Raw genomic sequence first — 18,532 nt, forward strand, 5'->3', positions numbered from 1 at the left:
AGGAAACAAAGACACAGCGAATTAGTAATTAACTCTGTGTGCTCTTTTTATCTCCATTCTACCACCTAGAACTTGGCTGTAAAGTTTGCAGCCAACTTTGAAGTTTGCATCTAAATGTAGAAAAATGAAGGCAAGAAGACCATGTAGTCAATGGATGTGGGGCAACATAGAGCCATCTGTTTGCCCCAATAAATGTTTTTATTGTCTTACTGTTGACTGACTCTACTTGATGTCTGTCTGTTGCAATCATCAACTATATTTTGGGTGAAGCAGTACTATTTAAGTTTAATTTTGGACATTCCTCTTGCTAGTTTGAGGTTGTAGCCCCATATTCCTAATCTTGGCATCATATTAAAAAAATATTGCCTCCTTATTCTTATTGATGAACTTTATAAATTCAGTGGTTTCAACCATGTCTCCCCTTTGCCCTATCACTCGCATGGCACAGGAGGGATCCTTTAAGGGAGGTGCAAAGAGAAAACAGAGGACCTCACACACTAATTCTCCCACCTCCTAGATTGTAAGCTCTTGGGGGCAGGGTCCTCTCCTCCTGTATCACTGTCTGTATTAGTCTGTCATTTGCAATCCCTATTTAATGTACAGCACTGCGTAATATGTTGTCGCTATATAAATCCTGTATATTAATAATAATATTAATAGCAGTAAGGGTGGGCCGTGTCCCATGCAAAGGGTGGGCACTAATACCTAATGACAATGGATGACTATGTACCCACAGCCGGGAACACAAATCTATTTCCTGCAAGGGACTAAAATCTTATAGCTTAAAATAAATCAAATTTTATTGCTTTCCAGTAAGGGAGCAGTTTCAGGTATGTGTGCTGTACGGGAACAGTAACAAAAAGAATCTAAACCCCCCTCCCCAGATCTAGGGGGTCTGAGGGTAAGGCTTTGTACACATGTGCAATCATTGTCATTGGAAAGGATCTTTCATGATCCTTTCCAACGACTAACAACTGCACGATGCATGAACGAGTGCTGTACATACAGAACTGTTCAGCTTTATGGAGAAGGGAGGAGGGAGAAGGACGGAGCAGCACCCCGCTGCGCTCTCTCCCCTTTATTTTCATTACGATCGTTCGTCATCCATTGTCCATGGATCCGCCAGGACGGTCGTTCTGACAATGGACGACAAGCGATGTACACACACAAGATTCCCGTCGATATTGGCTCTGAACTAGCTTTGAAAACAACACAACTTATTATCTCCCCTCTCCCTTCTCCATAGAGCTGAACAGTGCCGTATGTACAGCGCTCATTCATGCATCTTGCAGTCATTGGAAAGGATCCTTTCCAACGACAATGGTTGCACATGTGTACATAGCCTTAGGGTCCATGTGTCCATGCTTGACCAAAAAGCTGAATTCTGGCTAAACAACTAATTACACATGAGTAATACACATGGAAGCTGTTATGCCCACAAAGAGAGAATATACTTTTGGGGGTTTCTGTCCACCCCATTATGTGGTTTACACAACTCTGACACATAGCAAAATGCCATCTGAAGACCTGACTTTTCTATGCTGCAATTAAGTGTTTCTTACAGGTCTTGTCCCACCCCCAGCTTGTGACTGGACAGTGAAAAAAAAAACAGAAGCTTTCTTTGGCCCTGACCACTGTTCTAGCTGGATGGGTTAAATACCTGCTTCCCCACTGGCATGCAGGATGCAGAACATGGTGGGAGGAACCACTGTGTGCAAAAGGATGGATGATCTATTACTATTGTCTCTTGTTGCATGCAGTGGCTTCTTCTATCCTAACACCATAACATACCTCAACAGATCCTGCCGTGCCCAAGAAAAAGCAAAGTAGGTCCAAAGCAACCCACTTGCACCCACACTGCTTCCAAAGGGAATCATTAACTGATTTCCATTGACTCCACCAATTGGTTTTTGTAGGGGTTCTCCAAGACTCAAACATTATTCTAGGGGTTGATTCTCTGCCCATCAAGGAAGTTAGCAGTGGAGAGATGATGTAGGAAACTAAATTTTCACCTACAATTGTCTGGTAAAGAAATATATGATCAATCTTGATGTATGTAGCTGTTGGTCTAGAGCAACCATTCTCACCTCACCTGTGATCTGTGGAGCCCTAAGGTTCCTCTACAGGTTGCTAGAAGTTCCTTGAGCTTTGGCTGATGGACCTCCTATCTGATGGTGCCTTTATAGGTCCAATATTTGAAGAAAAACAACAGGAGAACTTATAGGACAGTAGAATCCTAACAACCATTGGAAGGATTCAATTCTACTGATTGCCATTGACTCCACTAACTGGTTTTAGTAGAGGTTCTCCAAGACTGGAAAATTATTCTGGGGGTTGATTCTCTGCCCAACAAGAAAGTTGGAGCTAGAGAGACAATAAAGAAAACTAAATTGCTGATGCTAGAAAATATTATGCTATATTCATATATATATGTAGCTGTTGGTCCAGAGTAGCCTCTCTCAACTAGGGGACTATGGAACCCTAGAGTTCTTCTGGAGGTTGGTAGGGGTTCCTTGAGCTCTGGCTGATGACCCTTCTGTCTGATGGCACTTGTATAGTCCCAATACTTGAAAAGCAGTAGTAGAATTTAGTCATCTGTGTAACCGGCTGTAAGAGTAGAATCCACACTGCCACTAGAAGGGTTTCATTCTACCCAATGACCACCATTGACCTCACTAATTAGTTTTAATAGGGGTTCTCCAAGACTAATAAATTATTCTAAGGGTTTCTTTGGGGTCGAAAGGCTGAAAAATACTGGTCTCAAGTGTCACTTGAAAACATTTTAACACCAATATTTGCACTTTGCAAGAAATTTCACCCTAAATGGGTCTGACGGCAGAAGCCTTTGGCTTTTTCGCCACCTCGCTGCTAATGTAATGTCCTCTAGTTGGATAGATTAGAGAGACAGCTGTCCGGTATTGCTGTGCCTTGTTTGTTTTCCTTTGGCTGAGGCTAGTCTGAAGGGGGATCAGCTGCTGCACCTGTTTTTTGGAATGGGATTACCAGCTCAAACTATGGCATGTAGCGAGGGGCTGTCTGCTTCTAACCCGGTTGATTGAAGGCATGCCAAGCTGTTCTTCTCATAGAATATATGTCTTGTGGCTAACCACCAACAGGCAGTGCACTTCAAAACACAGCCTGAAATCAGATACTCGTGTTATATGTCAGACGCCGGGGACGCGGCCAGCGAGCGCTTCCAATGTCATTCTGCACAGCCGTGGGCAGCCGCTGGGTGTCTGACTCTACCAGGGAAATCACCAAAATCTGCTGTGCATTAACCAAAAACCACTAATTTCTCTAAAATAAACACTAAAGAGGTCCAACTCTTCTTAACTCTGCTAACTTTCAACTCAATCAGTCTTTGTTTTTGTCTGGTTCATATGTCAGTAAAATGTATGTAAACTTCTATTACTGAAAATCATTCAACGTTAAAGCTGAACTCCAGAAAACTACATATGCACACAGATGTGTCCGTCTGTGAGAGTTACACAGCTCTGTCACATAACACAGCTTTGTTAGGCAGTGCAGCAGAGTTGAGTTTTATCTGCTGCCTAACTACCTGTAAGCAACTCTTCTACTGCATTCACCTAGAACTTTAGGACACAACCAACTTGGCAATTATCTCTTGTGACAGCAGGGGTCCTAAGACTCCACGGAGCCCCTACCAGCCTCAGCAGGGTGACTTTTAGAGTGGAGGAGTTTTTTTAATTAATAAGTATGCTTGTTAAAAGATTAATATGCAAATATGTCTCATTATGAGGCAACAGTCAGCAGCTAAGGATCATTTGGAGTTAACTGAAGTGAATGTTTTGAGAGCTATCAGACCTTTTCCACATCATTACTCTAAAAGCACCACTTTACCTTGAAAAAAACAACGTTAGTGCAGCAGAGCAATCAGTAATATTAGATTATATTTATTTTCAAGTAGGACAGTTTGAAGGCCCAGCGGGATATCATCAGCAAAGAATTTCAGTACATATATATATAGGCCTGAAATTTACACAGCTTGACCACACAAGGCTGCAGACCTAATCATTCTGCTGCTGATTTACTTTAACTTACAGGTCCACATTGAGCAGCCTACTAATAATCTAACCTATCACTCTGCTCTCCTCTCCTATAAACATACCCCTTGCACTGCTTGACCTGATTGGCTTTCTGTGTTGCTTCTCCGCCTCCTATCTGAACTGTGCTGTGCTTGGGCTACAAATCAAATTCGGGTACCTATGCTAAAGTGTTTAAAAAGATAAATTTATTGGTGTAATAATGGTTACAAAGCTCGAAGCTGCATTGGTTTGTATTAGTCATATTGGGGTGTTTTATCGAAGTTCACTTTTAAAGTGGAACTTGCAAAGAAAATAAAAACACCTTTACTTGTGGAAGGCTCTCTATCAATGTACCTAGCAAGTCCTGCACAGCCTTAACTTTCTTCTTCTTTCTGGGGTTTATCGTTAAGACCCATGCAGCCATTTTCTTTCTTCCAGGTTCTTGATGACGTCGCCCAATCTCTCACCGTGCAGGTGGAAGTTTGGGTGACATGTTTTTCCTCTAAATGTAAAACCAAATGCTGATTTCACTCTGCACATGCGTGTGATCGGGCACTTTTATTTAAATTTGGGAAAAGCCCTTTATGAGGCAGCGCCTGATCTCAGGCATGCGCACAAGGAGCAGCTTGTAACCTCCTAACATATGTGACCTAAGTATCCCATGAGGCTGGGATTGTCCTCTTTAGTCTTCATTGCCTTTAAAGACAGAAGGGGTGGGGAGATTTAAAAAAATACTATTACAATAACATGTAAAGGTGCAAAGAAACTCAACACTTTTCTCTATAGAATAAACTGAGCCACAAATGTGCAGCTCAGTGTGCCTGTCCTGGTTCGATTCTGTACTTAAGTAACTCACTTACCAGCCTGGCCAACCAAGAAGCCAAATATTCCAAACCCAGGAGACAACCAGAACATTGAACAGAGGGAACTGCAAACATTGCATCTCTAAAGAATGCAGCTTTGCCATATCAGTGCACCACAATTTGCAAATACGCTATGCATACCTGCACATTATGAAAAGGAACCTCCTGGGGGCCCAATTTGTGGTTGGTTGGTGTAGCGTATAATTCTGTTAATGTGAAATATGAACTAAAATTCTGCTTTTACAAATACCTTATCAGGCAGGTAATTTTTGCAGAAAGGAACAAACTTCTCTGTCTCTTCTGAAAGAATGGGCCTAATTTAATAAAGCTCTCCAAGGCTGGAGAGGATACATTTTCATCAGTGAAGCTGGGTGATCCAGCAAACCTGGAATTGATTTGATCTACGATTCAAACATTTGCATGGGAAACATAGCAAATAGCAAATGACTTTGAAGAAATCCATTCCGGGTTTGCTGGATCACCCAACTTCACTGATGAAAGCTTATCCTCTCCAGCCTTGGAGACCTTAAATAAATTAGGTCCAATGTGTCTTAGCTGTCTGATCGCTCTGGGTTTTTGGCGAGTTGTTGCAGCATCAACTTTATTTGCCAGGGAAACCCGGCAATCCCATGCATGTACTGGAGATGAATGAACGTCATCCTAGTACTGCCAATCAAGATGGCTGAAGATCATCTTCAGGAATAAGAAGAGGAGGAGAATGGCAGCGCCTTGGGATGGACTGAAGATAGGTAAGTCGTAGGACTTTGGTTCTGATTAAAAAATATTTATTATTACATATTATTAAACAGTATTTATATACCACCAACAAATTACGCAGTGCTGTCCATTAAATAGGGGTTGCAAATGACAGACAGAAACAAAGAGTGACACAGGAGAGGACCCTGCCCTGAAGAGCTTACAGTCTTTTTTAAATTACTGATGATATGTAACACACATTTATTCATTAGAGATCCCTTGATCATATAGGGGTCCATTTAAATGGCACCAAATCTGACATTCACTGAAATATTCCTTGGTAGAGAATCTTGTGTGTTAATGACAGTAACTGATTGTGCACCAGGGAATGTTTCAGTGAATGTCAGATTCACTGTTTTATAAGCACATCATAAATGATACCAATAAGGATTCTGAATGGGTTTTTCAGGTAAATAATACACAATGCTCATGGCTCTGCAGCTTACTATACAAGATGCATAATAATATAAATGTAGGACTATGCTATATGTTTTTTTTATAATGCTATACAGCTCTAATGATTTGTACAATGATTTAAAATAAAATTCATCCTTTTCCCTTCTGGAGACATTTATTCTTCTTTATGTTAGTAAAAACTATGAGCTGAATGTAATAGCCAAATGTCTTCTTACTTTCTCCTGTTATATTCAGATTTTCCAGAGACTTTGCACACATACCATATACTTTATATCATGGTGCGTTCATCTCCAATATGTTAACTGAGAATGAAGGTTTTTCTCTAAGGGAAATGATATTAATAATGTAATGGTAAAAGTATGCTCAAATGAATATACCAATCATGCCTGCTACAGGAAATATAGTCACAATAATACTTATGATATCATCATACATATTAGAACAATATTATTAATAATTATACCATTGTTATAGGATTACATTGTGTTCTTCTGTTCTTGTACACATTAAAAAAAAATAATAAGGCAGATCAATTAATAAATTCACGCATATATCTAAAATAATCCATGACCTAATAATAAAGGATTGTGAGTATTATACCACAATGTTATCTTGACCAAGCATGAATTAATGCAACATTTAAATATATAACATAAGAAAGCATAAGATAAAAATTGCAAGATAGTTTATGCCTATTATATTCTATATGAGTATGAGTCAATTATATCCATGTGTAATATATTCAGGTGTAGCAAAAAAGAGAGAAGAGTGAGAGTGAGAGAGAGAGAGAGAGAGAGAGAGAGAAAGAGAGGGGTAATGTTATAAAGAGAAAGAGAGAGAAGGGAGAGAGGGAAGAGAGAGAAAGAGAATGGGGAGAGGGAAGAGAGGGAGAGAGGACAGAGAGAGGAAGAGAAGAGAGAGAGAGAGAGAGAGAGAGAACGGGGAGAGGGAAGAGAGGGAGAGAGGACAAAGAGAGGAAGAGAAGAGAGAGAGAGAGAGAGAAGGGGGAGAGGGAAGAGAGGGAGAAAGGACAGAGCAAGGAGTAGAAGAGAGAGAGAGAGAGAAAGAATGAGGAGAGGGAGAGAGGACAGAGAGAGGAGGAGAAACGAAAGAGAGAGAATGGGGAGAGGGAAGACAGGGAGAAAGGACAGAGAAAGGAGAGAGAGAGAATGGGGAGAGGGAAGAGAGAGAGAAAGAGAAGGGGGAGAGGGAGAAGGGAGAGAGAGAAGGGGGGAGGGAAGAGAGAGAGAGAGAGGGAAAGAGAAGGGGGAGAGGGAAGGATAGGGAGAGAGAAGACAGGAAGAAAGGACAGAGAGAGGAGAAGCGAGAGAGAGAATGAGGAGAGGGAAGAGAGAGAGAGAGAGAGAGAGAGAGAGAGAAGTAGAGAGGGGAGAGGGAGGGAGAGAGCGAGAGAAAAAAAAGGGGGAGAGGGAAGAGAGGGAGAGAGAGAGAGAGAGAGAAGGGGGAGTGGGAAAAGAGAGAGATAGAGAGAGGGAAAGAGTAGGGGGAGAGGCAAAGATAGGGAGAGAGAGGAAGGGGGAGAGGGAACAGAGAGAAAGAGAGAGAGAGAGAGAGAAAGAAGGGGGAGAAGGAAGGGAGGGGACGAGAGAGAGAGAGAAGGGGGGAGGGATGAGAGGGAAAGAGGACAGAGAGAGGAGGAGAAGAGAGAGAGAGGTAATGTGATAAAGAGAAAGAGAGAGAGAAGGGAGAGAGGGAGAGGGAAGAGAGGGAAAGAGGACAGAGAGAGGAGGGGAAGAGAGGAGAAGAGAGAGAGAGGTAATGTAATAAAGAGAAAGAGAGAGAGAGAAGGGGAAGAGGGAAGAGATAGAAAGAGGACAAAGAGAGGAGGGAAAGCTAGAGGGGAGATTGAAGAGAGAAAGAGCAAGAAAGTTTAGGGCTATTCTTTTCTATCCAGGCACAAATCAGTATCAATAACAAAGCACCAAAATAACATAAAATGTTAAAATAAATAATGTCTGCCTGGGATATATAGATAGATAAAATATGTGAGTAAGGAAGATAATGTGAAAGAGAGAAGGAGAAAGGGAGGAGAAAGAAATGATGGGGAGAGAGAGGGTAGAGAGGGAGTTAGAAGAGAGATGAGAAGAGAGGGGGGAAAGAGAAAACAGGAGAGAGAGATGAAAGAGCAAGATAAATATAGAGAGAGAGAGATTAGGTAAAAGAGAAAAAATATGTGAGAAAGAATATTGTAAGAGAAAGAGAGCGATATAAAAAATATGCAAGAACAATAGGAAAGAGAAAGATAGGGGTGAGAGAGAGAGAGAAAGAAAGAAAGAGAGGTTTGACAGAGAGGGAAAATATGTGAGATAGATAGTGTGTGTATGGTATTAGAAGGATAATTTATGTAAGAGAGAGAGAAAGATATAAAACGTGTGTGTGGGAGAAATTATGTTAGAAAGATAATGTAAGAGAGAGAAAATATAGGTAAATAGATAGAATATACATAGGATGACTTTTGGGGACACCAATACCTTTATATACAATCTAATGTATGGTTTAGAAAGTTTAGCAACAATCCCAGATGTTTTAACCCTACCTACATGTGTAACACGTACTAGTTAACACACCAACAATCACGAATATCTGTGAAGCCAATTGTCCCAAACATTATAGTGCCATGAAATGACTGCACATAATGGGGGACTATGTATAAAAAATGCTGTAATGTCTACATGGTGAAACTGAAATGTATGCAAATACATGTATGCAAATACCTTTAAATTAAAGTCTGGAAGTTACACTAATCATATATATATATATATATATATATATATATATATATATATATATATATAAATATATACATCTGAGATCTCAGATTCTTAAAAAGAAGACATCTTTTGTTTGTTGCATGCATAGAAAGTGATATTACATATAATATTAAGTGTTATAAAATGTTTGAGCCATGCTTGTTCCACCATGTTTGAGCTGTTTGAGCTATATTTGCACTTTCAGTATGATATATGTGTATTTAATATATATACATATATACTAGGAGATAGATGACTGTGTTCTGGGCTGCTGATAAAAGCAGCCACATTGATTGGTGGGGTGTCCGCAACTTGCTTTATGTAAAAGCACTGTGATATTAGGTGTGGTGCATTAACGGGATATGACATTAAAGAGGTGGTTTTCTCTATCTGATTCTCAGAAATGCAATCATCGCATTTTTTGCAATCGCCTCCGCCTCTGGCGTCACTGCGGTTGTTTGCACGCTGTTGCGGGCATTGTAAATGGAAGCCGATGTGGGGAAATTGGTGCTGGGTACTTTCCTAGAAATGTAAGTGCTTGAACAAACTCACATCAACCAGCACTTTTGTCGCAACATCGCCTTCGCATTTAGCGCAATAAGTATACAGTAGCTTTGCAGGGGAAATACCGCAATGCTTCCGTGTGGTATAGCTAAGAATCAGTCATAGAATCTTTACATGTGTATTCAAATTCTGAAATCAAGATTGGTTACATGCAACTTTGTGATTCCCAGATAATCTGCTGCAACCCAAAAAATATATTGAATCTGAACGTGAACATAATGCAACATTCAAAAAGTTTGGTCATTTTCTTATGTAATGACAAAGTTGTCATGTATGTGGTGGTAGCAGATTTATAATGGCTGACCACTTGCGGAAAACAAGAATTGGAATCATTGGTCTGAAAGTAACTGTTTGTAGAAATTGAATCTCCTTATCCTGGTGTATAAGCTCACACCTCATACTTTTCTTATTTTTGCTCCCAAGCCCCCAAGTCAACCACTGGGCGTGAAGGGAAGGTAAACCAATGTAAGCCCCAAGTTATACCTTGGAGCATACACAGGACTGACAACGCTTACCTAGACCCCATGTAAAGCCCTGTGTGCAAGCCAATTAACAAGCACCATGGCAAAATGGAAAACATCAGGAAAATAAAGTAAAGGTGGGTATATTGCTAGTAAGGTTGCAGTTAGAGTGAACATGTTTGTCCTGCATGGGGAAAACATAGGTTTACTTAGACCAGCCTTTCTCAACTTTTTGAACATAGGGGAAGCCTTGAAAAAACTTGCAAATCTTAGGGAACCCCTGCTATAATTAAAACATACTAAGCTGTCTCTTACATTGCTGACCATTTGGATAAATGCCACCCTTACAATAAGCTACAGAATTATTGGTGTCACTTAAATTGACCTGAAAGCCACAAACTGCTCATTGCTTAAGGAACCTCTAACAACCTCTGTAGGAACCCTAGGTTGAGACAAAACCATGATTGAGAAACACTGACCTAGACAGTCAAGTTTATAATAAATACAAAAACCTTCAAGCCTTCTAATGTACCCCTAGACCCCTAATGTAATGTAAGCCTCAACACTCAAGGACTTACTCATCTCTTCCAGTAAAACATCTCCTGATGTTTTCAGCCTTTTTGCTGATATATGGTACATTAGTGCCCGCGTCTGGCCAGTATATCCCCACAGACTTGAAGAAGACCATACTCCAACCATACAATTATGATCCCATTAAGGTCTATAGACGACTACTTGTGCTAGCATGTGCAGGGCTATAGAAGATTTAAGGTAGAAGGCTGCATAATGCCAGAGAAGCCAACCATCTCTCTCAGGAACAGGTAAGTGAGTGTGGCAAGGCTTAAATTAGATAAAAGGACTAGGGAGAAGAGCTGGGAAAGCCATTATAAATTCCCAGCCAGGGATCACTGAGTATAAATTTTAAGAGTGCTGCTTGTGAGGTTTTGTGAACTTTAGTTGGTTTTTAGCAAGCTTTTTGGTATCACTCCTATAAAGATCTGTAGTCAGGCAAGATTTCACATCCCGTTCCTCCTAGGCTTGAAGAGTGCTGTTAGATAGTGTAAGAATGCTGCTCAAAGTCTATTGCTTTATAAAACTTGATCAATTTAATTGATGCACTTCAGATTAGCATTACTAAACCAACATTACACAAAGCCTAGCTTTAGAGATCCACCTTGTACAATAGGACATTATCAATGGTAGCTGATGTTCCAACTATGGACACCATGGTCCTTCCCACAGGCCCTTAAAGTAATATGGTTCCTCCTGTTGGCCTCTATGTTACTACTGTATTCTAATGATTTAGGGGTTGGTTGAGGAACCACAGCAAAAATATTTGTGCTTCCTACATCTCTCAAACAAATTATGGCACAAAGTGATATCTCTCTCAACAATTACCAAGACATAAAAGAAGAAAAGGAATGGTCAGTATATAAAAAAGTTAAGACATAGTTGAAGAAATGAACCAGATCATTAAGATACTGGAATCCAGAGTCTATAGATTAAGTTTCCCTCAATGGCTTGAGAGTTTCACTGGCTTGCACTGAATGAAGGAAAACAGGGACTACCATCTGCAGAGGCCCAAAGAGTCCTAAAATAATGGCCACAAGTTCAGCACCAGGACCTTGGATTCTAAACTAAAATAAATTGAGGTGCTATATAAATAAAAACAATACATATCAATCCTTTTGTGACCAAACTTAACCAGGCCAATAGCCATTATGACATCTTCCCCTTCAGAAAGTATTTCAACTGTCTTAGTTGTTTATGGTGCAAATGCTGAGGAAGAAAAACAGAAAAAAAGCTTATCTGATCCGAATACACAACAGAATGATCAAGGCAATAATGTTTTGTCTTCGTAAAGATTAACTTGGTTTGGTTAGTGGGCAGAATGAAACGGTCTGTTTGCCCTGTGAATGGAATCTTCATGAAAAGGAAGAATCGAGCCTCCCACCAGATTATACCAATCGGCTTGGGAATAAAAGAGCCATGCCCCCGATAGATTAGACTGAACTTGTGTGATAATGAATGGCCGAGACCCCGATTGATTTGTCCAGAAAGAAGAACTGGGAATTAATTTCCATACAAGACCGCGCACTGAATATAGGGTCTCTATGTTTACTAGATTAAGTCCCATTAATAAGAAAGCATTCATTAATCTTCCTCTGCATGCCTTTGATTGGTGTATAATTTATGGGCTGACAGATGTGTTTGCCTTTCTGTGCGGAAAGGGTTGCCATGGAAGGGAAACTGGCATGTGAAGTGGGAAACCTTCACATAAACAATGAGATGGTGTAAAATAGTGGTGTTGGTGATAGGGGGGTCGAATGGCGTGGCTATTCTTGTTCTTTGGCTTGTTCCCACTCATGTACGGGAGGTGCATGGAGGCATTAAAATGTCAGATTTTATTTTTATTAGTTATATTTTAAATGAAGTGACACTTTTTTCTTCCAACCTTAATAAATCTGATAGCATTAAATCACACATTTGAACGTTGGCGCTGTGGTATTTTTATACTTATTTATAGCATTTTTTTTTGTTCTTCAGTTAACAATTCTAGAACAGCACTTAGCTACACATTTACTATTAATTTAAAAAAGTTTGGAGTTTATTTGATACCATTTATTGGTAATTTATTTAATTAAAAATGCAAGGTTTCATGTCTTGTTCCTTTTTTCAGGCTTTATACTATCTGGGTCTGTAACCCACACATTTGTGGACAGGATAACAAAAAGAATGTCATACAACATATAACAATGCCAAAAACAACACTTGATAATACTGGCTAGTATGATAAAGACATACAATACAACACTTAATAATGATTAATATATAGAAATACATAAAACACAACACTGGGGCTCTATTTATAAAACATAGAATTTGACATTCCCTGGTGGGAATTAATATATCTGTCATTGAAATACATGGTCCTGGAAGATTTCCTCTAGGGAATGTTTGAGGGAATTTCTGATTCTCAATTTATAAATAGAGCCCTTGATAGTAACTATTATAATATATACAACAACATAAAATACAACACATAATGCTACTATTATAATATATACAACAACATAAAATACAACACATAATGCTACTATTATAATGTGTACAACAACATAAAATACAACACATAATGCTAATAATATAATGTATAAAACAACGTAAAATACAACACATAATGCTACACACGCTATACAACATGTAATACTACTGTTATAATATGTATGACAACATAAAATACAACACATAATTCTTACTACTTTAATATTAAAAATAACAAAACACAAAATAAGCTGATAATAAATATATTTAAAGTAGATAGTGATCTGGATTAGAAATGGTATTGGGGTAAATGTTATAATGTCTCGAAAACATGAATTGATAATATTTAAATGAACCAAAAAAAGGTTTTACCGAAATGTTAATTTTTGTATTAAATCCATATAAAATTATTATTATATATATGCATTTTAAACAAATCAAGCATAAATGAGCATTAAACATTATAATAATAAACTAAAATTACAAAAATTGGTGACCAAACTCTTTGTAAAAACAAAAAAAAATGTTTTTGCACAATTAAAATGCTAATTTTAATTATTAACAATTGATCTTAAAACACGCATAAATTGCCAAGCTTGAGTTTCAACCCCCTCCCCTCTCGCCATTTACCTCTTGTCTTCCTGATGACGGTCAGATGATTTCGAAAAAAACATGCCTCATAAGTCTCTACTTATAGCGCTAGAAAATGCAGGGTCACCCCCACTGCGGGCCCTGCCTCTGACCTAATGGAAAATTGGACATTTTAGCACAAAAAATAAACTTTTTTTTTTCTTGGTATTGTTTTGTGCGAGAAAAGGTTATACAAATATCAGATGAACCGCAGAGAAAAGAAATATAGATTACCTAGAGATACCTTTTGTTTTTTTGAACAAGATAATAAGTAAAATAAATCTAAATTCTGTATGAAATGTAAAATATTGTATATATAATATTTTTATTATATAGATATCAAATTAAATTATCTATCTATCCATCAAAATATATATTTAAATACCGCAAAGAAAATAATTATAGATTACCTAAAGATACCTTTAGTTTTTTTGAACAAGATATGTAAAATAAACCTAAATATATATATCTTATATATGGTGTATATATACAGTATATATTTAATGTTATAATAAAATATTATTTCAATCAAAGATATAAATATAAATATATATGTATAAATATGTATATAAATATAAATATATATGTATATATTACATTATATATTATGTTTCTATGCATGCATATATGATAAATGCCATTATAAGACCTTAACAATAAACTGCCATTTCATTTATAATATTGAACTGATAATTAAACAAATTCCAATGCTGCATTTAGGAAGGCAGTCCTAGGTCTATGCTATCCCATTTTACCATCTGAATGGTCTTTATTAAACTTTTAATTTTCAATTTATAAGTATTAAAAAGGAAACTAAACATAACTATGGCTTAAACATGCAAACATTACTTATAAATAAGTTTGATGATGATTATTCAGACTTCTGTTTAATATACAGAGATACTGTATATCTGAACCCTTCAATATGCAGATATCTTCCTTGATGCTTTGTAGCTGTTTTTAGTTTATTTACCATTTTAATGTGTTTTTATTCAGTTTTTGAGGTGTAAATATGCTGTAAATTATTAGAAGGTTCATAAAGGAGAATTTGAAGGACACCAGAACCTATTTAGACAGCTGCTCGAGCTCTGCAGACCCTCAAATATAGATTGTCATGGAAAATCAAAAGTTAAATGTGATTTAACCTATGGCCCACAGTATCACCATCTTCTAGATAAACTGGGAATGCAGCAGAGAACTTTTGGTCAAAGCGGTTGTACTCTAGAATATAGCCAATACCTTGGCAAGACAATGTAGTTCTGCTGAAGCAAAAATAGTTTTTGTCTAGCTGCCAGCAGAGGGGACAGGGAGAAGCTATCGCGCCTGTGGCACGTTTCCAAACTTAAATAAAGATGAGTGATAACTCATTAAACAGACATAATTTATCATCAATATCTATTTAAACTTTCCATACAGATTGTGTGGTGGCTTAGAATGAGATGTGCATGAGAAAAATCACCCGAATTCCCAAATGGCCGGTGACAAATTTTTATGCAATGCAGTTATTTCAGCCGGTTTTGAAGATTAAGAATTATTAGGAGAAGGATGTTTCTGATTTAGAGCTATATTGAAAAACAGAAATCAATGTTTGCTTGCTTTCTACAATACATTTATGGATCAATCTATTTTAAAGTGTTAAGAGGGGGGTGTTTTTATATGTTTCTTATGAATAAATAAACAAAACAATTTTCTATATTTTTTATAATTATTATATATACTAACATCATAGTTTATAATATAATATATAAATATATTACATAATATAAATTATTTTAAATACCACTGAAAAAATACCAGTGGATTATCAAATAATTCTATCACATTTGTCTTCTTTATACTTCCTTAACCATTAAATCTGATTATTTTACCATCTTTAGATCTACCAACAACTAAGTTCTGCCTGAATGGCTAAAGATTCAATGAAGAGTAAAAATAGGTCAACAGTTTATATTGATTTTTAAACCTAAATTGGATTAAAAAAAGTCCAAATGTATCATGTGTGTTCAGCTTTAATTGACCTACAATGATATAGTTTGAGGTTCTAGTTGTCTGGATATAAATTGGACACAAGACATAGCAACCCGCTTGCGTACCCAATTCTAAAAGGTGATGGGACTATATTATTATGCTGTAATGAATGTGGCCATCTTTACCAATACTTTTGGCTAAAGAAAAGGGTAACTCTGTAAATTAAATTTATTAAAATAGTTAAGGTAATGTTTAATGATTGATGGTGGTGACTGACTAGTGATTGATGAGGTGTGAAATTGGGTTTCCCAACAACCAATCATAGCTCACCTTCCATCATCTTAGGACACTCAGAACATCGAAAAGATCATTTTTGATTGGCTGTTTTGCTTCTTGTACATTACACCTTGTAATGTAAGATATATCACAGAGTATAGGCTTACCTGTACAAGGCTCTCGTTGTATATACTGGATGTGGTGTCCAACTCTTGAGGGCCATCATGGCTTTCACCTTCATTTTAATAATTAACACTGCTGTAGAATAACCAGAGCAGATGATGAAGATTTATATATAATAAAACAATTACTATAAATTATACAAAATGACTACTGGATGAATATTATATGATCTTATTTTTATTTTATGAATATAACCTTTATTTGGGCTCCGTTAGACAGTTGACCTTGGAGCTCCAGCAGGCAGCTGTCCGTATTTTCCGATTTCCAAAACCATAAGCTCACAAATCAGTTTGTCGGGGGGCAAAGATTATTACACGCCGATGCTAGTAGGCAGTGAATTAGTTAAAAATGAATTGCTGAAGGCTTCTGAGAGCAAGTGGAATGTGTTAGTATTTGGCTACGTGCTAAATAGTTTGAAAGGCTGACACAGCTGTCCTTCAGGCCTGTTTCGGATGTCCCTTTTAACCACCACCGACGGAACAATTGACCCTCAGCAATGACAGAAGACATCTCCTTTAGAATAAACATTTGCTTCAGTTTTTGCTGTTTATTTCCATGTGTATGAAGAATATGTCCTCACCTCTTTTGAGTTGCTGCGTCCCTAGGATTCCAGGCGGTTCTGCTCTTTGGCCTGTTGACGTGACTTTGTTGGCCTCTGTCTAATCAGCCTCCACTCTTCATGTACGTCTAGGATCTTATAGACCTTCATGAATAGGCTCTGTCTTTTATCTCAAGAGTGCCCTTTCATCTTGAAGCCAGGTACTGACGTCATATCAACCTATTTTGCCCGGCAGAGGGACACCAAATCTTCTGTAACCAGACAGAAAACTTAATCGGGGACAACGGCGAGGTCGTCATGACACAAGGCAATATAGGGCTGCAGATGGTATTGTCAGTGTTCTTGTTTTATAAGACTCATTTCAAGACAAGTGTTTCGTGCCTATTCAATGTTAACATTTATTTTTGAAACTCTGCCAGTTGTAATTAAGGAAGCGCTGTAGCAAAAATACACGATTCAGTCCGATATGCGCAGTGTCTTTTTGATTTTGGGCACATTGACTGGAAGAGAATATTAAGGGTCTTGTTGTTTTCTTGGCCTGAAGCAAAAACAGAAGCCTGTCTTACGAGACAATTTGCCCCTTCAGGGCAAAAGTAGTCTCTGCACTCAATGTACTTCCCACCAACGCAAGCTCCCCGCTATCAATTGTTCAAAAGACCTTGACCCCAGCCCAATGATTTAAACAACAATCTTATTAAATTTTATAGATATTGCTATATCTATCAGATTATATAATTATTTAACATATTTTATCTATGGTTTCCCTTGTTCAGAAAACATTCAAAAGCCTGAGATTATTGGGTGCCATGTGATGTCAGCAGCCCCAGCAAACTCAGATATGTTGCTCAAGTGACACTCTTATTGGATTTATTGAATCTTTAATTCCTTTAAAAATTTCTAGTATGTTTGGCATCATGCCTCACTGTATAAGTATAAATTGTAAAAGTCACTTGCCTGGAGATTTTGCCAATAAGAACACTTCCGGCTGGGAGCTGACAACATTAAACCACTGCCTTGCAATTAGCAGGAGCGTTGTCAGCAGGCACTGCTTGTTTCTTCATTAATTGGGTCTAAGAATGCAAACAGCCCAATGGCCAACTAAAGCAGCATGCAGGGCAGAATGATGATACTGCTACTACTAGGCTAGCCAGTGGTTTATTGTTTTCAGTCTTCAACATGAATAGCTAGTATTGGCAGGGTCTCCAGGTAAGGAACTCACAAAATACAGCAGGGTATGTTAGTGTGCTGCAGATCCATTCATTTTGAATGGCAGCACAATGCACCTTGCCAATATGCATAATAAATAGTGCATGCAAAATTTTCATGCACTATGCTTAATGAAAAGGCTGCCTGACCTCCATTGCCTTGATATTGCGGCCACATAAATGTGAACCAGGGTCTAACTTTTTACAAGCAAGAAAATGGTACTTTGTATTCCAGGTTTTTTCATAATTGGAGGGTACTTCAACAAAATACCAAACAAAAATCCATAACCTCCACCTAACCTCTTATATTAAAGAGTACATTCTATTCATAATAAGTTTATACATTCTATATAATGAACCTGATTTACTAAAACTCTCCAAGACTAGAGAAGATAAACTATAGTTGGAGAACCTGGGTGATCCAGCAATGGATCCGGTCCAGGATTGAAAACATTTGCCAACTAATAGCAAATATATATTAAGAAATCTGATTCCTCAGGTTCTCCCATAATAATCTTCAGTCTTTAATAAATGAGGACCTTGTGTAGGTGTAACACTTCCAGGTATTTGTGACAATGGGCCTGATTTATTAAAGCTCTCCCAGGCTGGAGAGGATACGCTGGGTGATCCAGCAAACCCGGTATGGATCTGTTCCAAGTGTGAAAACATTTGCTAACAAATAACAAATTACTTTTAAGTATTCCATTCCAGGTTTGCTGGATAACCCAGCTTCACCGTGGAAAGTGTATCTTCTCCAATCATGGGAAGCTTTAATAAATCAGGGTCAA

General features: G+C 37.9%; 1 protein-coding gene across 2 annotated transcripts in view; it reads right to left on the bottom strand.

The window, feature by feature from the left end:
- FOXP3 (forkhead box P3) overlaps positions 1-16,087 on the bottom strand; it is a 40,356-nt gene extending 24,269 nt beyond the window's left edge. For both annotated transcript variants that reach the window (XM_072431689.1, XM_072431687.1), the window contains exons 1-2: positions 15,965-16,087; positions 13,554-13,666 (exon numbers count right to left, since the gene is read on the bottom strand). The gene's annotated coding sequence lies outside the window, so the exon portion shown is untranslated. The remainder of the gene's footprint in view (positions 1-13,553; positions 13,667-15,964) is intronic.
- Between the last annotated feature and the right edge of the window lie 2,445 nt (positions 16,088-18,532).

Source organism: Pyxicephalus adspersus, chromosome Z (genome assembly GCF_032062135.1).
Source record: "Pyxicephalus adspersus chromosome Z, UCB_Pads_2.0, whole genome shotgun sequence".
NCBI classification, from domain to species: Eukaryota; Metazoa; Chordata; class Amphibia; order Anura; family Pyxicephalidae; genus Pyxicephalus; species Pyxicephalus adspersus.